Source organism: Peromyscus eremicus, chromosome 6, assembly GCF_949786415.1.
Source record: "Peromyscus eremicus chromosome 6, PerEre_H2_v1, whole genome shotgun sequence".
In the NCBI taxonomy this organism is placed as follows: Eukaryota; Metazoa; Chordata; class Mammalia; order Rodentia; family Cricetidae; genus Peromyscus; species Peromyscus eremicus.
This window is the reverse complement of record NC_081421.1, coordinates 80,700,960-80,721,574: the sequence shown is the minus strand read 5'-3', so window position 1 is coordinate 80,721,574 and position 20,615 is coordinate 80,700,960. Positions and strand designations below refer to the sequence as shown.

The 20,615-nt window shown below is 43.4% G+C and overlaps 1 long non-coding RNA gene across 1 annotated transcript; it reads right to left on the bottom strand.

The window, feature by feature from the left end:
• Positions 1-260: 260 nt before the first annotated feature.
• Positions 261-12,832, bottom strand: LOC131912641 (uncharacterized). Its single transcript, XR_009379661.1, has 3 exons — positions 12,562-12,832; positions 2,255-2,362; positions 261-1,270 (listed from the first exon to the last, which is right to left on the bottom strand). It is a non-coding gene; the product is annotated as an uncharacterized LOC131912641 (long non-coding RNA).
• Positions 12,833-20,615: the final 7,783 nt, after the last annotated feature.

The following is a 20,615-nucleotide window of genomic DNA, read 5'->3' as shown; positions in this document are numbered from 1 at the left end:
GGTCCCTATAGAGTAGGGACTTCCTTTACAGCAAATTAACCCAACAGGTCTCTTCTGTACTGGAGAATCACCAATCACTTTCATGTAATATATGCTATCATATCAAAAATGCTAATCATAGGGGCTGGCAAAATGGCTCATCAGTTAAGAGCAGTGGCTGCTCTTCCAAAGGACTCAGGTTCAATTCCCAACACTCACAGGGTGGCTCACAACTGTCTGTAACTCCAGTTCCAGGGAATACGACACCCTCACATAGACATACGGGCAAAACACCAATGCACATAAAAATAAATTTTTTTAAATGTTAATCATAGACAAAAATATCCTGGTTCATTTATTTCAGAGAACTCAGTCCTGACTAGAACTGCTACCCACATGCCTTCTTGGGGTATGAAGAGCTCCTAATTCCTTAAAATTTAGTTCTTGTGAGCTGCTTTACAGTTGTTCTTGTTTATGGACATCTTACCAGCTCCTGAGCCATAGCTCTCTAACTAGTTAGTCCTGGGAGATACAGCCCTGCTAAAACCTTGAAGGATCACCCCCTGATCAGTCTGAACGGGAGGGTGGCCCAAGCCCTATTCACTATTGTGAATCTCTTCAGGGCTCACAGGAAACAAAGGTGGCAGACTGACTGGACCTGCAGCTCTAGGGAAGGCTTCTCTTCGAAGGGCCTGTAAAAGCCAGTTGTCAGTCTCAAGTAATATGATTAAAGGCTTCTGCCTAGGAGTCCCTCTTGGAAGTAGGTTTCTTACCAATAGTTTTTCTGCAAATCGAAAGTTTTCTGTTAGTTTTTTCCTATAAGTTGCTGTGTGTTTCCAGAGGGGGCTTTTCTGTTGCAGGTCGTCCTAGCCCACTTCACCCCGATTGTTCAGCTAATGTCTTTCCAAGTCATGTTATCCCAGTTCTCCTAACACACAAATAATGAAATAATACTCACATCCTCCTAACACACAATAATGGAATAATAATCCTTATATCCTCCTAACAAACAGATAATGAAATAATACTTAAATCCCCCTCACCTGTTACAGAGGGTTTGTCTTGTCCCCACAGGCTTCCGTGTCTGGCACTGTAGAGAGGTCGTGGGATCTTTGGGGACTTGAGCTCTACCATTGTCAGTGGGTCACTGGGGGCCAGCCTGTCTCTGTTCACGTCTGCTAAGATGGCGGGCATTTCTGTGGTGTGCTCCTGTCGCATGTGTTCCGACGATGTGCCTCCAACAGTGTTGGGCTGAACTGTGAATCGGCCCTTCCTCTCGTGTTGCTGCTGTCTGGTGTTTAGTCACAGAATGGAGAGAAAAGGAAACAATGAATCACATAAGCTTTAGGGGCCAAAGTCTGGCCAGTTGCTGGATTTTTCACTACCAACCACATCTGGAAATTAGGCTCTTTTTACTTGGAATCCCTCCAAACATAAAAGATGTCTCTAGACAGATTCTTCTGAGCTAAGTTTACAAACCACCCTAACCCTACACTGCCCCTAGCTAACAAACAAAAATTTATTTTCTTTCATTTCCTTTTTTTTTTTTTTTTTTTTTTTTTTTTTTTGGAGGAGGAGGGAGGGTGTTGGGTTTTTTCTAGACAGATTTTCCCTACAAGAAAACTTTGGAGCCTGTCCTTGAACTCTGTAGACCAGACCGGCCTTGAACTCACAGAGACCCACCTGCCTCTGCCTCCCGAGTGCTGGGATTAAAGGCATGCACAAGTGCCCAGCCTCTTTCATTTCTAATCCAAATCTGTGGTCTGGCTTACTAATATTGTGACAGACTTCAGTTTTATCAGAGGCCCCTCCTTATGTGAAGTAACTCATGCCTTGAGAAGGAGCCCAGGAGATCCCCAAGCCATGTTATCAAGTACTCAGGGATGGAATTTTATTTGCCTTTACAATCAATCCTCTGGGGGACAGAAAAAAGAAAAAAAACACGGGACCCTCCAGCTCTGTGCTACTTCCTTCACATGGCCTCAGATAAAGACAGTCACCACCGAGTCTGATGACCTGAGTTCTGTCCCTGGAACCCACGTGGTAGGAGGAGAGAACCAACTCCCCTAAATTGTCAACTGACCTCCATAAGCATGCTATGCCATACACACTAAACAAATGTAGTTTTTAAAGAGGTTTTTGGAACCACAGCAGAAAGGCAAGTAACAGGTGAGTCACCAGACTAAGGACACAATGCCCAAAGGAGAGTACTCTCAGCAGCTGATGTCCTGGATGGGGCTCTCTCCCCTCCTCTCTTCCCCTCTCAAAATCCTACCTTAGAAAAGTCCTAATGTAAACCAGAGAATAGCCTTCTTGCCCTTGGCTCTGGCATGATGTTTCTTGCCCAGTTCCAGGATAAGGGTTAGTGTAGGCTATGTGTCAGCTGAAACCAAATGGCAGAACATTGATTTTAGACAAAACTATAACTGTCTCTAACCACGCCTTTCCCCTGAATACCACTTTTTCATCCTCTTGACCATCAGGGAATAATTGCCAAAGGAACTCTATTATTATGGAAGCCATTGTTTTACCTCTGGTATTTGGTCCCTGTATTTTTCACCTTGGGTCCTAATTGGCCTTCTGTTGTTACAATAAACGCCGTGACCAAAAGCAACCTGGGGAGGAGAGGATTTATCTAGCTTATATACCATATACCCTGATCATGGTCTATGACTGAAGGAAGTCAGGCCAAGAACCTAGAGGCAGAAACTGAAGCTGAGACCTTGGAGGATTGCTGCTTACTGGTTTGTTCCTCATGGCTTGCTCAGCCTGTTTTCTCCAGCCCAGGACCACCCAGGTTGGGCTGGGCTCTCCCACATCAGTCATTAAACAAGAAAATGCTGCATACACTTGTCCACAGGCCAATCTGATGAAGCATTTTCTCAGTTGAGACCCTCTCTTCCCAGATGACTCTAGCTTCTGTTAAGTCGACAAAGATCTAACCAGCACACCTTGTGAAGTTGGAACCTTGGAAGGTTCAACATTTCTGGGCTAAAATGATGATTCTGCCAAGTTTTGAGATCATCCCAACTTGAAAACTGCCTGTGGTGCTTCTGGCTATCCTAGACAACCAGAAATTTCTACTCTCACAGCAAGCAAAGTCAGCCACCTTAACGTCGGCAGGAAGAAGTTCTGAGTGCCAGATGTCTGCCCTTCTACAGCCTTTAAATCTGAAGGGATGGAAGTGGCTGAAGCAGCAGTTTTCAACCTGGGGGTTAATGACCCTTTCCCAGGGATCACCTAAGACCATTGGAAAACACAGATGTTTACATTACAATTCCTAACAGTAGCAAAATTACCGTTACGAAGTAGCAAGAAAAATAATTGTATGGTTGGGGGTCACCACAACATGAGGAATTTTATTAAAGCATCACGGCATTTGGAAGGTTGGGAATCACCACTCTGAAGTGAGAGGAGACAGGATGTCATAATCAACTTCAAAATGCCTAAAAGCTATGCAGCAGCAAAGAACATTACATCAGGGCACCATGTGACAGCTTATTAAAAAAACAAGACTTCGCCAGAACCAGCAGAGAGAGACCAACTTGGTCAACAGACAAGCTCTAACTGTTCTTTACTTTTTTATGACATTTCCATATTATTAGCACTGTGGTTTTAACCATTCCCATCATACATTTAATGCCATGACACATCTAAAAACCACATATAAGGGACAGAAAAGCAGGAGGGGGGTGCGGGACTCCTATTCTGGTAAAATTACAGCCCATTCTGGAAACTCCCTGTCTTAGTCCATGAATAATCCTTCCATAAAATGTATTGTCCAGGGGCTGGAGAGATGGCTCAGTGATTAAGAAGAGCATTTGTTATTCTTGAAGAGGACCTGGATTTGGTTTCCAGCACCCACATGCTGGCTCACAACTGCCTGTAACTCCAGTTCCAATGGACCTGATGCCTCTTCTGAACTCCACAAGCTCCTGCACACGCACGATGCACATAATACAGTCAGGGGCATACCTATAAACACAAAATAAATGCTTTTAAAATGTATTATCTAGGGCCAGCAAGATTGCTCAGATGGTAAGGGCACCTGCCACCATGGCTAACAACATGGGTTTGATCAATGGAACCCACATGGGTGAAAGGAGAGAACCAACTCTCCGAAGTTGTCCTCTGACCTCCACATGCACATGCCATGCTACATAAATACCCAGTTTTTTTTTTAAATGTACTGTCTGTAGCCCTTGAGTGTGTCTTTTGTTTTTGTGGTGCTGGTGATTGACCCCAAGCCTTCACACAGGCTGAGCAAGCTTGTGATTTATTTTTGTATCAGTGTGACCAAAATACCTGATGGAAACAGCTCCAGAAGGAGGCTATTTTGTCTCAGTTTCCGAGGTTTTGGTCCATACTCTGGGGAAGGCATGCTGGCATGGCTCAGTCCTTGGCATCAGGAGCGTGTGGCAGCAGCTGTTTACAGGGTAGGGAACCAGGGGACACAGTGAACAGCTAGAGCCAGGGGCTTAGGTGGAGCTTGGTAGTAGAGTGCTTGCCTAAAATGCCCAAGATCCTGTGCCTGAGTCTTAGTTCCATTGTGGGAATCTGTGGGAGTCTAGCTCCAACCTGATCCCATCTTTTGAAGAGTTCTTGGGTGGAAGAGAGATTAATTAGGAAGTATTAGGTAGAAAGATAGAAGACGAGGAGAAAGACGGACACAGGATAGCTTTGGGAGGGCCCTGGATCAATACCCAACTGCCCAGAGCTTTATTCAAAATGGCTTTTTATAATAGGCCAAGGGGAGAGGCAAAAGATCTCACCCTTGCAAGATCAAAGCATACCATACAGCCAAGTGTAGACCCTTCCAAACACCTGATAACCTCGCTGTAGGTCAAATCATCCCATTATGCGTCCTGCTGGGTAAAGCAAGCTAAGATTCTCTGACCTTCAATAAGATCTCACTAGAGCCGGGCGGTGGTGGCGCACGCCTTTAATCCCAGCACTTGGGAGGCAGAGCCAGGCGAATCTCTGTGAGTTCGAGGCCAGCCTGGGCTACCAAGTGAGTTCCAGGAGAGGCGCAAAGCTACACAGAGAAACCCTGTCTCGAAAAACCAAAAAAAAAAAAAAAAAAAAAAGATCTCACTAGAGAGCATCTGTGGGCCACCACATTCCATGAAAATGGCATGAACTCCTAGAGCCTATTCCAGGCCTACTGAAACAATATTTGTTTGTTTTGTTTTGTTTTTTGAGACAGTGTTTCTCTGTGTAGCCCTGGCTGTCCTGGAACTCACTCTGTCGACCAGGCTGGCCTTCCTCTGAGTGCTGGGATTAAAGACATACACTACCACTACCCAGCATCTGAAACAAATTTTCAAAGCCATGAAATTTTTAGAGGCAATGTCTCTTCAGATTGAACATGTGTTTGATGGTGAGAGCTAGGATTTAATCCCTATCTATCTCTTGGGCTCCCCCTGACCTTTTCATGCTGCTTTGTATCTGTGAATTTTATCCCCTACTCCCTTTGGTATTAGACCTGTGTTCTGTATTGACAGTTTGAGTACCTAATATGGGGCCCAAGAATGATCCACATTCACCAGATGAGTCACCCAGATTGGTATTAAGTACCAACATGAGTCTGTGTGCCCAACCACCCATGTTGTCTTGTCAGGCAAATGCGTCTCTAAATTATTTGTTGAAACCTGGTATTTGGCCCGGGCAATGGTGCCACACACCTTTAATCCCAGCACTCAGGAGGCAGAGCCAGGCGGTCGAGGCCAGCCTGGGCTACAGAGTGAGTTCCAGGACAGACACTAAAGCTACACAGAGAAACCCTGTCTCAAACAAATAAACAAACAAACAAACAAACAAAAGAACCTGGTATTTGCCTCAGAACATTTGTTTACTTCAGGGCGTTTTGGTCAAGGCATTTCTTTGATAACATTGCCCCTCCCCCCTTTTTTCCTCACGCCGCACCTGTCACATCTAACTTCATGGTTTTCCTACATCCTTTCATGCTTATTGCAAATGTCTCTTTTAGTTTAGAAATTCTATGGTGAGGAATCATAAAGGTGATGACGACGATAAGAGGCACATGTAGGTCAGTGTCAGGGGAAACTCCTCAGGACATACAGCGCCCTCACAGGGAAACCCGAGACAACATACAGTATTCCTGCATTGGCAGAAACCTTATTCCCTCAGCTAGGAAGACACAAGCATTGCTTAGCCAGTGTCGTGAGCTTTCGTGTCCCCATGACTGTGAGGGATAAACCCAAAGTGCAATAGAGAGGCCAACCTTGTAGCAGCGACACCTATGGGAGCTACATGAACAGTCTATAAATCCCATCCAAAATACAAATCGTGATTGCTAACAAGGCTGCAATTTTCAGGAGAAAACAAAACTAAAATTAAAACAGGAAACAGAAGTTCAGGGAAGAAGGAAATGTTTGGAGAAAAACTGCCATTTTGTTCTTCAGCTGGTTTTATTTCTGATAATTATGGTAACTTAACTTGCAAGTATTTGAACAAAAATGGGGAATATTCCCAGATAGTGTGTGTGCACATGTACACACACACACACATACACACACACTTGCACTAAATTAGAAGTTCTGGGCAATAGAATTAAATATTATGAAAGGGTAGCCTACTCAAATAACATCTAAGGAAAATATAATAAAATTGCTAATTTGTGAGGAATTTTGAGAGACAGAGAAAGAGGAGGACTGCCACGTGTTCCAGGTCATCGAAGGCTCCATGTTATGACCTTATGACAGAAACAAAACCAAATGAACAAAGACAAATTTGGAAATCACATCAAGTGTTTTAAAGAGGGCTGTTAAAGAATAACAGATTAACAAAAAAAAAAAAAGTTAGAGACTGTGTGTGTCCTAACTAAAAACGACTTCTGAGGAACCTTCTCTCCTCTGGTCCTGTCTCCCCCTCCTTCTGCTCTGTGCTCTAACATCCTGGGGAGAATGAAGCACTGAGTCAAAGAGAAAAGTCGTGGGTGGGGCTGGTGAGATGACCGACTGAGCCGGCAAAGGCTCCACCAAGCCTGATGACCCGAATCCAATCCCCAGGACCCACGTGATAGAAGACAAGAACTGACGTCTGCAGGCTGTCCTCAGACATCATAACATGGGCATGTGTGTGCACACATGGACTCATAAATAAACAAATGCCACTTTTAAAAGGGAAACATGTTGTAGCATTTTTATAGTTCAATCCTGGAGGGACTGGAGAGATGACTCATTGGATAAGAGCACTGGCTGCTCTTCCAGAGAACCAGGTTCAATTCCCAGCACCCACTCAATACCCTGTAACCGGTTTTGAGGTATCAGGCGCCGCTCTTCTGGCTTCCGTGGATACCTGACATACATATGGTACTCAGACACACATGTAGGCAAGACACTTGTCATAGGGTTTCTACTGCTGTGATGAAACACCATGACCAAAAATAACTTGGGTGGAAAGAGTTTATTTGACTCACACTTCTGGGTAATAATCCATCACCTGAGGGAAGTCAGGACAGGAACTCAAACAGGGCAGGAACCTGGAGGCAGGAGCTGATGCAGAGGCCATGGAGGGTGCTACTTATTGGCTTGCTCAGCCTGCTTTCTTATAAAACCCAGGACCACCAACCCAGGGATTGGCACCACCCACAACAGGCTGGGCCCTCCCCCATCAATCACTAATTAAGAAGATGCCCTACAGGTTTCCTACAGCCAGATCTTATGGAGGCATTTTCTCACTCAAGACTCCCTCCTCTCTGGTGACTCACACTTATGTCAAGTTGACATAAAACTAGCTAGTACAACACCCATATGTGCATAATATAAAATTTAAATTAAAAAATTTTCATAAGATTAGGTATGGAGGGAGAAAGGTGATCCTGATACTATTTATGCACTTGGGTTATATTATCTACATGCCAATTTTTAGATACGTTTTATGTAGCATGCTTATATAATAAAAGTCTTCTCCAAAAAAGCTTCAATTAAAAATGGCTCATATGTAATCAGTCATGTAAATTCAGTACAAATGCCTTTTTAATTGATAGGACTTGTGACAGTTTATATCAGTCGTCAACTTGGTAGACTCTAGAACCGCCTGAGAGATGAGCCTGTGGACGTTGTCTTGATGACATTGATAAGGACGGGAAGAGCTGCCTACTATAGGTGTCCCCATCGCCTGACTGGGCTCCTGCCTGATACTAGGGAGAAGGGGTGCCGAGGGGCAGCATCCTCTCACCCTCTCCATTCTGTGGATGTGACTATGATCTGACAAGACTACAAACCCTTGCCTCCTTGACTTCCTGCCATGGCGGGCTGTACCTTCAACTGTGAGCCAGAATAAGCCCTTGCTCCCTCAGGCGACTTTTGTCAAAGCATTTATCAGAGCATCAGAAAAAGAAATTAAGACAGGACTTAAACAAATCTAAAAATTAGTTCACTAGTACTTGTTGATAAGAAAAAAATAGACGTTGATAAGAAGAAAGAAAAAATAGACTCAGGCAAAACTAAAAGTTTATAGTATGTCATAAGAAAGTTTGTGAAAGATAAAACATTTACATATTAAGGTAATATGTAAATTATTAACTTCATTATAATTAAAGTTATTAAAATTACTGAGGCTGAAGAAGTGACTCAGTGGTTAAGAGTGCTTCCTGTTCTTCCAGATGATCCACATTTGATTCCCAGCTCATGTTCTGAGTGACTCACAATGTCTCCAGCTCCATGGGGATGCAGTGCCCTCTTGTGGCCTCTAAGGGCATCTGCACAATCATGGCATACACTCGCACAGACACATCAACAAAAAATTTTTTTTAATATTTTTAAAGTTAGCATTTTCTGCTTTAAAAAAATCCTAAGGTCAAAATTAAACACAGATATAAAACTAAAACCTAATTTTCAACTTAAAGCAATAAGTCTTTACATTTACAAAAACCTACACAAAGAACAGGGATTTTATGTTTTATCTCTATATTGATTGGGCCATTTAAAACCTAGCAATTAGATTTTAATCCAGATTTCTCTGAAAGGAGGATATCAATATGTGTGTGTTTTCTCATTGGGTTGACTCTTCCCTTGTCAGAAGGCCACTATCAGAGAAGTATGAAAAACAATTTACTAGAAATAATTGTTCCTACTTGGGGCATTTCTGCTAAATTACATAAGTATGGAAATCATTTTAGTGGGTGAATGTTTAAATCTTTTTGTAAAGTTTGGGCTGTTGACACATTGTCATTGTGTCTACAATGGTCTTTAGTCCTCTGGATTGGTGGTTAAATGAACATGTGGCAATGTAAAAAATCAGTTGCTAAAATAATTTTAATCTCTCATCTTCCTTAGCCAAAACATTCCCACTAATTCTAAATCTAATATTTACTTATTTTGGGAAAACATCAATTGTCTTCTTGTAAAACCATTAATGGGTGTACTGGTTAGTTTTTATTGTCAACTTGACGTGAACTAGAGACACCTGGAAGAGGGAAACCTCAATTGAAGAATTGCATGAATCAGAATCTCCTGTGGACAGGTCTATGGGGCATCTTTCTTGACTGCTAATGGATGTAGGAGGGCCCAGCCCACTGCAGGCGGTACCATCCCTAGGCAAGTAGATCTGTATAGAGCTGTACAGATCTGTAGACAGTATAAGAAAACTAGTAGAGCAGGAGCCAGAGAGCTAGCCGGTAAGTAGCACTCCTCTGTGGCCTCTGCTTCGGTGCTGACTTCCCTGACATCCCTGATTGTAACTGTCAGAATAAGATGAAATAAACTCCTTCCTCCCTGAAGTTGCTCTTGCTGTTGGTGTTTATCAAAGAAACAGAAAGAACAACGGACAAAGGACTGAACCATTACCCAAAGAGAAACATTGCACGCTATTGTAAGAGACTTCTAAAATAATAACTATGGGCTGAAGAGAGGGTTCAGTGATTAAGAGCACTGGCTGCTCTTCCAGAGGTCCTAAGTTCAATTCCCAGCAACTACATGATGGTTCATAACCATCTATAATAGGATCTAATGCCCTCTTCTAACATGGAGGTATATATGCAGATATATGTATATGCATTCTTACATATAAAATACATAAATAAATAGTCTTTAAAATAATAGCTACAATTCAAAATTGGTTACAGAGTCTTTCCAGAGTGAGCTCCCAGTAGGTGACCATCTATAGGAAAGAACTAAAGCCAGATGATGTTGCCAGTTTAAAAAGACACCACATCCAAGACTCCAGTCAGCCAGAATAGAAAAGTCCCTACTGGGCACTCCTTACAATCTTTGTGACCTAAAACTTCGGGTTTTGTATTATAACTTGCTTCTAACTTGTGCCGACCTCTTCTAAGGACACATCCAGGTGGACTTGAGAAAAGCTGGCATATCTTCAACTACCTTAGCAATTAAGTGTCCCAAGAACCAAATTCAAAAGTCCCCAACAGCTCTACCAAGTCTCTCCTTTATAGCATAGTTCTTAAGCACTTTCACATTTAGATCTTCTTTATAAAAGATTTATTAATTTATTTTATGTGTATAGATGTTTGCTTGCATGTATATCTGTGCACCTTGTGCCTGTAGTGCCCTTGAAGGCCACAGGGTGTTGGGTCCCCTGGAACTGGAGTCAGTTGTGAGCCACCATGTGGGTGCTGGGAATGGAACCCAGATCCTCTAGAAGGGCATCAATTGCTCTTAACCACTGAGCTATCTCTTTAGCCTCCTAGAGTGCCTCTATTTTTAGATGCAAATTCCTAGAGCCAAAGCAATAAACTCTTTCCACACCCCTACAAAAACAAAAACAAAAACAAAACAAGCAAACAACAACAAAACCCCTTCCAAATAGAAGGGGTTTATTATTAATTGGATCTAATCTATGCTGTTATTGACATGGAAAATGTTAAGATACAACAAATTCCTATTGGTCAGTGTGTTATAGCTTGCATGCACTTCCTGTCACAGCATGACCTATCCTGATTACCATCTGGATAATTGTAAAAGTGGCTACATACCCCATAGTATGGGTCCTAACTTTACCTATCAACCACACAAACTCTAATTTATAAGAGTGATTTGGTGAACTCAAATTCTAGATGCTCTAAATACTACCATCAGGCTTGGTAGGTTCTGGAAGCCCCCTGCCATACTAGACTTTGTGGTTGGTTAGGACGCCTGCTTCCTTCATCTGCTGCCTTTACTTCCTTAGGCCATAGAACATTCTTGATGATTTTAATTTCCTGTATAATAACTCCTATCACATATCCATGTTCATGTTAAGCCAGATACAAAGGACAGAAGAAAAAAAAAATGGGACCCAGATCATGGTGACTAATGGTGTTAAGACAATTCAGCCGCTTTAGGCTTTATACCTCCTCAAGGCTTTAACACTATTTCCTTTTCCTAAAGGCCTCCTTCTTGCCTACTCTGCATGATTTTTGTCAGAGCCCAGGAAGGGGCCTTCAGAGCTCTGTAGGGTGTGAAAAAAACAATGGGCTTCTGCAGGTAGGAAGTGTGGTGAAACACCAGGAACTGACTGCCCCCTGCCCCCAGTCCCTCCCACAAGCCCAAAGGATGTTAAAAACCCTAGAGGGGGACTGAATGATTCCAACTTTGTTATAGATGGTTAAAATGTTACAGATCCTGAGCCAATTTGTCTTAGACTATCTTTAGCTCCTTTAACCCTTAAGTGACTCCATATTCAGGTGAAACCTGTTGTGGAATATTTATTTTCACTGTGTGAAGACGTGTCACTGGGATTAGTTTAATAAAAAGCAAAACAGCCAATAGCTAGGCAGGATTTTCCAGGCAGAAAGAATTCTGGGAAGAAGGTCAGAGAAGCCAGACAGACACAGAACAAGTTGGACACAGAAAATGAGATAGAGGTAAAAGCCATGTGGTAGAATGACGATCAATAAAAATATAGGTTAATTTAAGTTATAAGAGCTAGTTAGGAACAAGCCTAAGCTATTGCCAAGCTTTCATAATTGATAAGAAGTCTCCGTGTGGTTATTTGGGAGCTGGCAGGCAGGACAGAAAAATGCACCTACAGGAACCTATCAGGTGAAACCTGCAACATATGTTCTCTTAAAAGACCACAGACTTGCACTAACCCAAAAGCTAAGAACATCAGGTAGCATCTGAGACCTATGGCAGGGGTTTCCCCGTTTTCTATAACCCATCTGCCTACTGTCTCTGCTAATATATTTAGTCAATTCCTTAATTTATGGCTTTCTTACTATATGTTTTCTCTCAGATACAGAACCAGACTTTAAAGTAATCTGTGTATACATATACATATGTTTAAGTTATCCTTTATTTTGTTCTGTGACTATAAAAAGTTCATGTAACCAGAGCCAGAGAAGTTAAGGGGTCATACTGCTCTTGGAGACAACCCGAGTCTGATTCCCAGCACCCATGTCAGGCTGCTCACAACTGCCTGGAACTCCAGATCCCAGGGATCCAACACCCTCTTCTGGACTTAGCAGTCTCTGCATCACATGCACAATGCCTTCCCCACTCCTCCACATAATTTTAAAAATATTCATGTAACCACTTTTACCACGGAGCACATTTTCAAGACAAGCTGAATCTGAGTTTCCAGACAGTGAGAACTCATATTTGGCTGAGAACAAAGTACCTCTTATTTGAGGGTGGTTGCTGTGTTTTCCATTGGTACTGGATTCAGAGTTGAGTCGGTACTCTCTCTGGAAGTTACAACATCCTTTCTCACCTGTTGCAACTGTCCTTAACGCCTTCCTTGTGGTTGTAACACGTGTAACAACTGTCCTTAACGCCTTCCTTGTGGTTGTAACACGTGTAACAACTGTCCTTAACGCCTTCCTTGTGGTTGTCACACGTGTAACAACTGTCCTTACCGCCTTCTTTGTGGTTGTAACACGTGTAACAAGCATCAGCATGTTTTTCATCAAGAAGGTTGAGTTAGAGGCATCCAAACAAGACATCCTCAGATTCTTGACTAATAGAAACTATGAGGTAATGTTTGTTGTTTTAACATGTTAGGGTTATTGACTTCTTCTTCTTCTTCTTCTTCTTCTTCTTCTTCTTCTTCTTCTTCTTCTTCTTTTTGTTTTTTTTTTTGTTGTTGTTTTTGGGGTTTTTGTTTGTTTGTTTGTTTTTTTGGTTTTTTTGAGACAGGGTTTCTTTGTGTAGCTTTGCGCCTGTCCTGGAACTCACTCTGTAGACCAGGCTGGCCTCAAACTCACAGAGATCCCCCTGGCTCTGCCTCCCGAGTGCTGGGATTAAAGGCGTGCGCCACCACCACCCTGCGGTTACTGACTTCTTACTGACACCAGAGGTTAGGATGTCAGTAAAAAGTCAGGGTATGCTGGCTGGTGGGCCCATGGCCAAGCTCCCCTCCAGCACTACGGCTGCTCTCCTGCTGCCACGACTAACTTGCAGTCTTTCTTCAGTTATTGGCTCTAGTAAAGGAGCTACCCGACCCCTCCTCCAAGGACTTCTACCAAGGACAAGTCCATGCAGGAGAATAAAGACCCTCACTTAACTTCTGGTGTCGACAGACCTGAGGGTGATTTCATTGCAACACTGTCATGGTTTGACCCATCATCCCTTCACCGTTATACCATTGGCATGACTGCTGACGACAATCCCAACACACCTACTAAGCACAGATGCCTGCCCCTGAGCCTGCTGCTCTCTGGGAAACCTGACCGAGACAGTAGTGTGACAGTAAGCAAATACTTCATGTCTTGGTTTCTTCTGTCTGCAAAGGGAGCCACGCCAGTGCCCAGCTCATCACTTTGTTGTGAGGACTGAGTGAGCTTAGGTCCTTGACAGCGTGTCTGCCACACTGACAGCCTACATCAATATTCACCATTGCTATTATTATTTTTTTTAAGATTTATTTATTATGTATATAGTGTTCTGCCTACATGCATGCTTGCAGGCCAGAAGAGGGCACCAGATCTCATTATGGATGGTTGTGAGCTACCATGTGGGTGCTGGGAATTGAACTCAGGACCTCTGGAAGAACAGCCAGTGCTCTTAACCACTGAGCCATCTCTCCAGCCCTTGTTATTGTTAGTATCTAGAAAATGGCAAGCCAACCCTCCCTGAACAGCCATCCCCTAAAAGGCAGTGTGTGCAATTGCAGCAAGCATGGCCTGGGAGAAAATGGCCATGGAGGTTCAAGGAGCATGGGAGATGAGCTGACAGGTGTAAGCAGAGCCCTGAAAGGCCCACAGACCATCTGAACTCAGTGCCAGAGTGGTTGGCAGGTTAGATACAAAGGGTGAAGAACAGACAGTTAAACAGGTAGCTAAGTTTGGGTTTAGGAGAAATAGGTATTTGGCAACATTAGCTGTTGAAATAAGGAAGAGTAGTGTCTTAGTTAAGGTTTCTATTGCTGTGAGGAGACACCATGACCACAGCAACTCCTATAAAGGAAAACATTTCATTGGGGCCGCCTTACAGATTCAGAGGTTTAGTCCATTATAATCATGGTGAGAATCATGGCAGTGTGCAGGCAGACATGTGCTGGACAAGGAGCTGTGAGTTCTACAACTTAATCCACAGGCAGCACAAGGAGACTGTGTCCCACACTGGGCATAGTTTGAGCATATGAGACCACAAAGCCCACCCCTACAGTGACATACATCCTCCAGTAAGGCCACACCTAATAGTGCCACTCCTTATGGTCCAAGCATTCGAATACTTGAGTCTACAGGGGCCTATTCAAACCACCACAAGCAGGTTTAGAATGAGAGCTAGAACTTAGGAATAAGCCACATTTGAAATATCCATGACATCTGAGAAACCAAATTAGTCATTGGATGTGTATGTAGATTCCCTTGATTATTTCATAGGGCATGAAAAAAAAATCAGGAGGCTGTAACTCACTCTGGCCTAGGTTAAGGAAGCAGCTGAGTCGGTGGAGTGTTTACTTAAGTATGCAAGAAGCACTAGTTCAACTCCCAGTACTGCATAAAACCAGGCCTGGGGGTGTATCACTGCAATCCCATCACTTGAGAGGTAGATGCAGGGAGGTCAAAGTTCAAGGCCATCTCTCAGCTACATAGCAAGTTTATCTCATTAAAATATTATTACTCTTTTACTCTTCTCATAGCTACTAATGGAAAGATGTAGACAAATTTCTAAGAGGTCTTACTAAATAAAGAACATGGAGCTAAATATAGGGGTGAAAGCCTTAGAGGTCAGGGAAATAGTGAGAGCCACCAACCACCTTACCTCACTAGCTCTGTAGCTTCCAAAATGCAAGCTACTTCCTGTCTAACCTGCGCCCTTCTTGCCTTGCTTTTCTGCCCTCTCGTTGGCTCTTAGCCCAGCTTTCTCACTTCCTTGTTACTGCCTGTCTGTACAGACCTCCAGGTCTCTATGGTTGGTACTGGGATTAAAGGCGTGTGTCACCACACTTGGCTCTGTTCCCTAGTATGACCTTGAATACACAGAGACCCTGCCTGCCAAGTCATTGGATTAAGGGCGTGTGCTATCACTGCCTGACTTTTGTGTTGATGGCTTGCTATTTCCTCTGATCTCCAAGCAAACTTTATTTATTAACATACAAATAAAATATCACCACATTTCAGCACAAATAAAATATCACCACAGAAAGAATTGCATGCACCACCATGAGAGAGTACAAGACCAGATCCATAGATGCTCCATGGCTCATGAGTTGTATTGTGTATTTCAGTGAGCAGGAACATCTTAGCCAGGGCATAGGGTGGAAATTGCCAGAAACAAGCATACTCTGTCTTCTGGCATGTACTTAGGCAGCAGTGGCTTTGTAGCACGTTGTCCAGCACCTGACACCCTATACATTCATACCCCGGGCCGGTGTCCTTCTACAAAACTCAAGTGGGATGACCACCAGGTTTGGGCAGCTTCCATGATGCTGTGAAGGCTCCATTATGAACTTGTGCTTCCTCCAGGCTCTGAAACAGGATTCCTTGTGCTGGTAAAGCTTCTTGTCTTTGGCATCCTTTCTTCATAACAATAATCACTCTTCCACTTAAAAACGGTGTCTGCCATTTTCAGAATAATTTCAAGGGTCTGTCTGATTTGACCCATAGCTTCTGAGGGTAGGTGTGATTGTCCTCATTGTTCAGACCAGGCAAAAAGAGAAATACTTGAAGACACTCTGCAGCTTCTGTTCTCCTCTAGGTTGTACCTTCCTGGGAGTTTCCTTAGAAATCAGTGACATGAGCCCTGCAGATCGTACTGTAACTCCTTCATGTCTGCAAGCCCTCACTGGTTTGTATTAGCCTATTTTCTGATGCTAAAAACAAAACACCACTAAGTTATAAAGGAAATACACGATTTTCGTCCCATAGTTCTTTCTTGCTGGGTATCCCACGGCAAAACAAATAAACAAAAAACTTGTTACTGAAATGCCATCCTAGAGTTGAATGTGGTGGTGCATACCTACAATCCTAGCACTTAGGAGGCTGAGACAGGAGGATTACCACAAGTTCAAGGCCAGGCTGGCCTACATAGTGAGTTCTGGTACAGCCTGGCTTATAGAGTAAAAACCTGTTTGAAACAAACAAGCATTCATGTTAATATTAAATACAAATGCTAAAAGCTTCTTCATATTCTAGTTTGCATATGCTCCACGTGGCTACTTTCTTCCTGTTTCTCGTATTAGGTATGGCCTTAATTTATACCTTCAAGAATACCCTGCCTGGAACATTTTCATCTTTATGAAAATCTCTGATGTTTCCTTAGGCTCCATAATATTACTAGGAAGTGAGTTATTGAGCCAAATCTAGTATATGATAGTAGTATAGTGTAGTGGATTCTGAATCTGCTATTCTGTTAATTGAAACAGTCATGTGTGTTTTCAAGGTTTAAGATGTTTTCCCCCATTAACAGAAATTCAGTCTTAGAAATTGACCAGGGGCCGGGTGGTGGTGGTGGTGGTGGTGGCGGTGGCGGCGGCGGCGGCGGCACACACCTTCAATCCCAGCACTTGGGAGGTAGAGCCAGGCAGATCTCTGTGAGTTCGAGGCCAGCCTGGTCTACAGAGCGAGTTCCAGGACAGGCACCAAAACTACACAGAGAAACCCTGTCTTGGGGGGAAAAAAAAAAAACAACAAGAAATTGACCAGGGGCTGGAGAGATGGCTCAGTGGTGAAGAGCACTGGTAGCTCTTTCAGAGGGCCGTGAGTTCAATTCCCAGCAACCACATGGTGGCTCACAGCCATCTATAATGGGATCTGATGCCCTCTTCTGATGTGCAGTCATACATGCAAATAGAGCACTCATACAAAAAAAAACAAACAAAAAACAAAAAACAAAACAAAACAACAAAAACAAAACAAAACAAACTAAAAAAAAGGGGGACTGGAGAGATGGCTCAGAGGCTAAGAACACTGGCTGTTCTTCCAGAGGCCTTGAGTTCAATTCCCAGTACCCATATGATGGCTCACAACCATCTGTAATGAGATCTGTTTTTTTTTTTTTTTTTTTTTTTTGGTTTTTCGAGACAGGGTTTTTCTGTGTAGCTTTGCGCCTTTCTGGGACTCACTTGGTAGTCCAGGCCGGCCTCGAACTCACAGAGATCCGCCTGGCTCTGCCTCCCGAGTGCTGGGATTAAAGGCGTGCGCCACCACCGCCCGGCTGTAATGAGATCTGGCTCCTTCTTCTAGCCTGCAGGGATACATGCAGACAGAACACTGTATACATAATAAATAAATAAATCTTAAAACAAACAAACAAACAAAAAATTATTTTGGGGGTTGGGGATTTAGCTCAGTTGTAGAGCGCTTGCCTAGCAAGCGCAAGGCCCTAGGTTCCGTCCTCAGCTCTGAAAAAAAAAAAAAAAAAAAAGACAAAATAACAAAAAAGAAATTGACCAAGATATGGGCACTAAAATGATGTTGTCTGTGTGTTGGATCTGTGTGATTTGCTGCTGCTGCTGCTGTGTGTGTGCGTGTGTGTGTGTGTGTGTGTGTGTGTGAGAGAGAGAGAGAGAGAGAGAGAGAGAGAGAGAGAGAGAGAGAGAGAGAGAGAGAGAGAGGCCTCTAGATACTGACACATGTCCTTCAGGTCTCACCTGTTTGGCTTAACCCCAGATGGGTGAAATGCTATTTAGAGATGTGTTACTGGGTATGAAGGAGCACGACAAAGTAGAGGACAGCAGGAAGGAGGAAGCAGCAAATGGCAGCTTGGGATGGATTCATTAATTTACAGCAGAGACTTTAAAAGCTCCTACTCGGTGAGACCCTATGGGAAATCACACAAGAGTTCCATGGCAGGAACTTGAAGAGGCTTCAGCCTGAGGTGTGGAGCAATGAAGATGCAGCACTGGGGAGACAAAGATGGATGAGATGCCTGTGAGGAGTTCACTGCATAGCAAGAGGTGACCGTGGCCGATAGTTATTAGCCAGTTCCTCTAGACATGCAATGGCCACCTCGGCGTGACACTTCCAAACAGAAGCCTCGCCCTCCCCCTGGACCTGTTCCCTCTCTTCTGCCTCCTTGTTTGTTAAAGAGAAAGAAGGAATGCATGAGTGCCTACTGCTCAGCTCCTTTCAACTCTTGCACAACTCATGATTCAGACCCAGGGAAGGGTGTCCCCTGTCTTTAAGTCAGGTCAGTCCCCCACAGACTTGCCCACAGGCCAATTTTGATCTAGACACCTCGTAATTGAGACTCTCTTCCCAGGGTGATTCTAGATTATGTCGAGTTGACAATTAAAGCTAACCATCGTGTTGCCTACACAGGATAGGAATAGCATGTCAAGCCAATCTTCCACCCTGGTATGAGTGCTGTTCCCTCTGCCTACAGTCTCCTACCCTCACCCACACTTGCAGGGCCTCTCATTCTTTCTTCCCAAAGCAGCCAGATTGAGTTGTAAATATCAGACCATGATGTTTGCTTAGTTAACACTTAGATTAAAATAAAAGGCCTATCTTTTAGGGCCATGCATTTTACAGTCTCTATATCCTCTGAGCATCATGAGCCTCAGGGCTACTGCACTTAGCTGGTCCCTCTGCCCATGTTCTCTTCCTGGATCTTGGCAAAGTTCTCCTATAATCTTTCAGGATGCCTGCAAAATTTCATGCTCAGGCCTGCCTTCTCTGGGCAGCCTACCCTGACCCGTAACCACGCACACTGCCATTTTCTAATCTCTTACACTTCTTATTTCTTCTGACAAAAATCTCTCTTTTGACCAAAACTTTGTTCTATGTGATGGCTAATCTTGGTTGTTAAATTGGCTACATCTGGAATCAACTAAAACCCAAGCAGCTGGGTGTATCTGTGAGGGATTTTTTTTTTTATGTTTTTTTGTTTTGTTTTGTTTTGAGACAGGTTCTCTCTTTACAGTCTTAGCTGACCTGGAGCTTGCTATGTAAACCAGGCTGTCCTCAAATTCACAGATTTCCCCCTGCCTCTGCCTCCTGAGTGCTGGGATTGAAGGTGTGTGCCACCGTGGCTGGCTTTTGATTGGATCATTTGAGGTGAGACCCATCTGGGCCTTCTGGTGGCAGCCCACATCTGTGTTTTCCCTGCTAGCCCTCACTCTTGGTGGCAAGTTCATCTATCCTCTTCCCAAGGCATTCCTTTGCTGATGTTAGCACCTACTTATTTGGGATTCCAACACAGACTAAAGACTGGCTGCTCTCTAGGACTTCCCTGGAACTCTGGCACCAGATTGAGACATTCGGTCTCATGGACTGAACAACTACCAGATCCTTGGCCTTTCCATCAGGAGACAGCCATTGTTGGTCTACTTGAACCACAGCCCATAGGCCACTCTAATAGATGCCCTTTTAATATACATAAATATAGTCATTCTATCTGTTTGTTCCTTTAATGAACCCTGACTGACACAGTCAGGCTCCTCCAAGTCCTCTGCTTGATTAAGCCCTTCCTTTCTCTCCTTTAGTCCAATTTGAGTAGTCTGTTAAGTGTTCTGGGTTTTGTTTGTTTGTATTTTTCAGGATTTTGAAATTCATGTTTTTTATTTCACAGAGTCAAAATTTTCAGTCAGTGGCTGTTAATAGAAAGCAAGGACTCTGCAGTTAAGATTACCAGTCGTATTTAGAGCACTGACACTAAGAGATGTTTATGCGGTGTGTATAGAGCCAGGAAAGGCAGCATTCAGGTGCAGTAGAAATATTAAGACAAGAGCTGCTACAGGGCAGATGTACAGTATGATTCAGATGATGAACAGCAATGTCTGTGCACACTCATTTTAGAATAATAGTGCATACAGAAAGGCTTTGCCTGTAGCTGGAGTTTTCTCCAGTCCTGCCCGGGCCCACAGCCACTCAGATCCAAGTAAACACACAGAGACTTATATTACTTATAAACTGTATAGCCATGGCAGGCTTTTTGCTATCTAGTTCTTATATCTTAAATCAATCCATTTCTATTAATCTATAAGTTGCCACATAGCTTGTGGCTTACCAGTACTCTTACATCTTGCTTCCTCTGTGTCCGGCTGGTGACTCCTGACTCAGCCTTCCTATTCCCAGAATTCTCTTCTCTCTTTGTCCCACCTATAGTTCCTGCTGGGCTACTGGCCAATCAGCACTTTATTTATCAACCAAATCAGAGCAACACATTCACAGCATGCAGAGCAATATCCACAGCATTTGCCTGTGAGACTTTCAGGAAGTTGTTGGATGGTTTGATACATAGATAAAGACTTGAGTTTTTTTAATTATTTCTTCTACATACTTC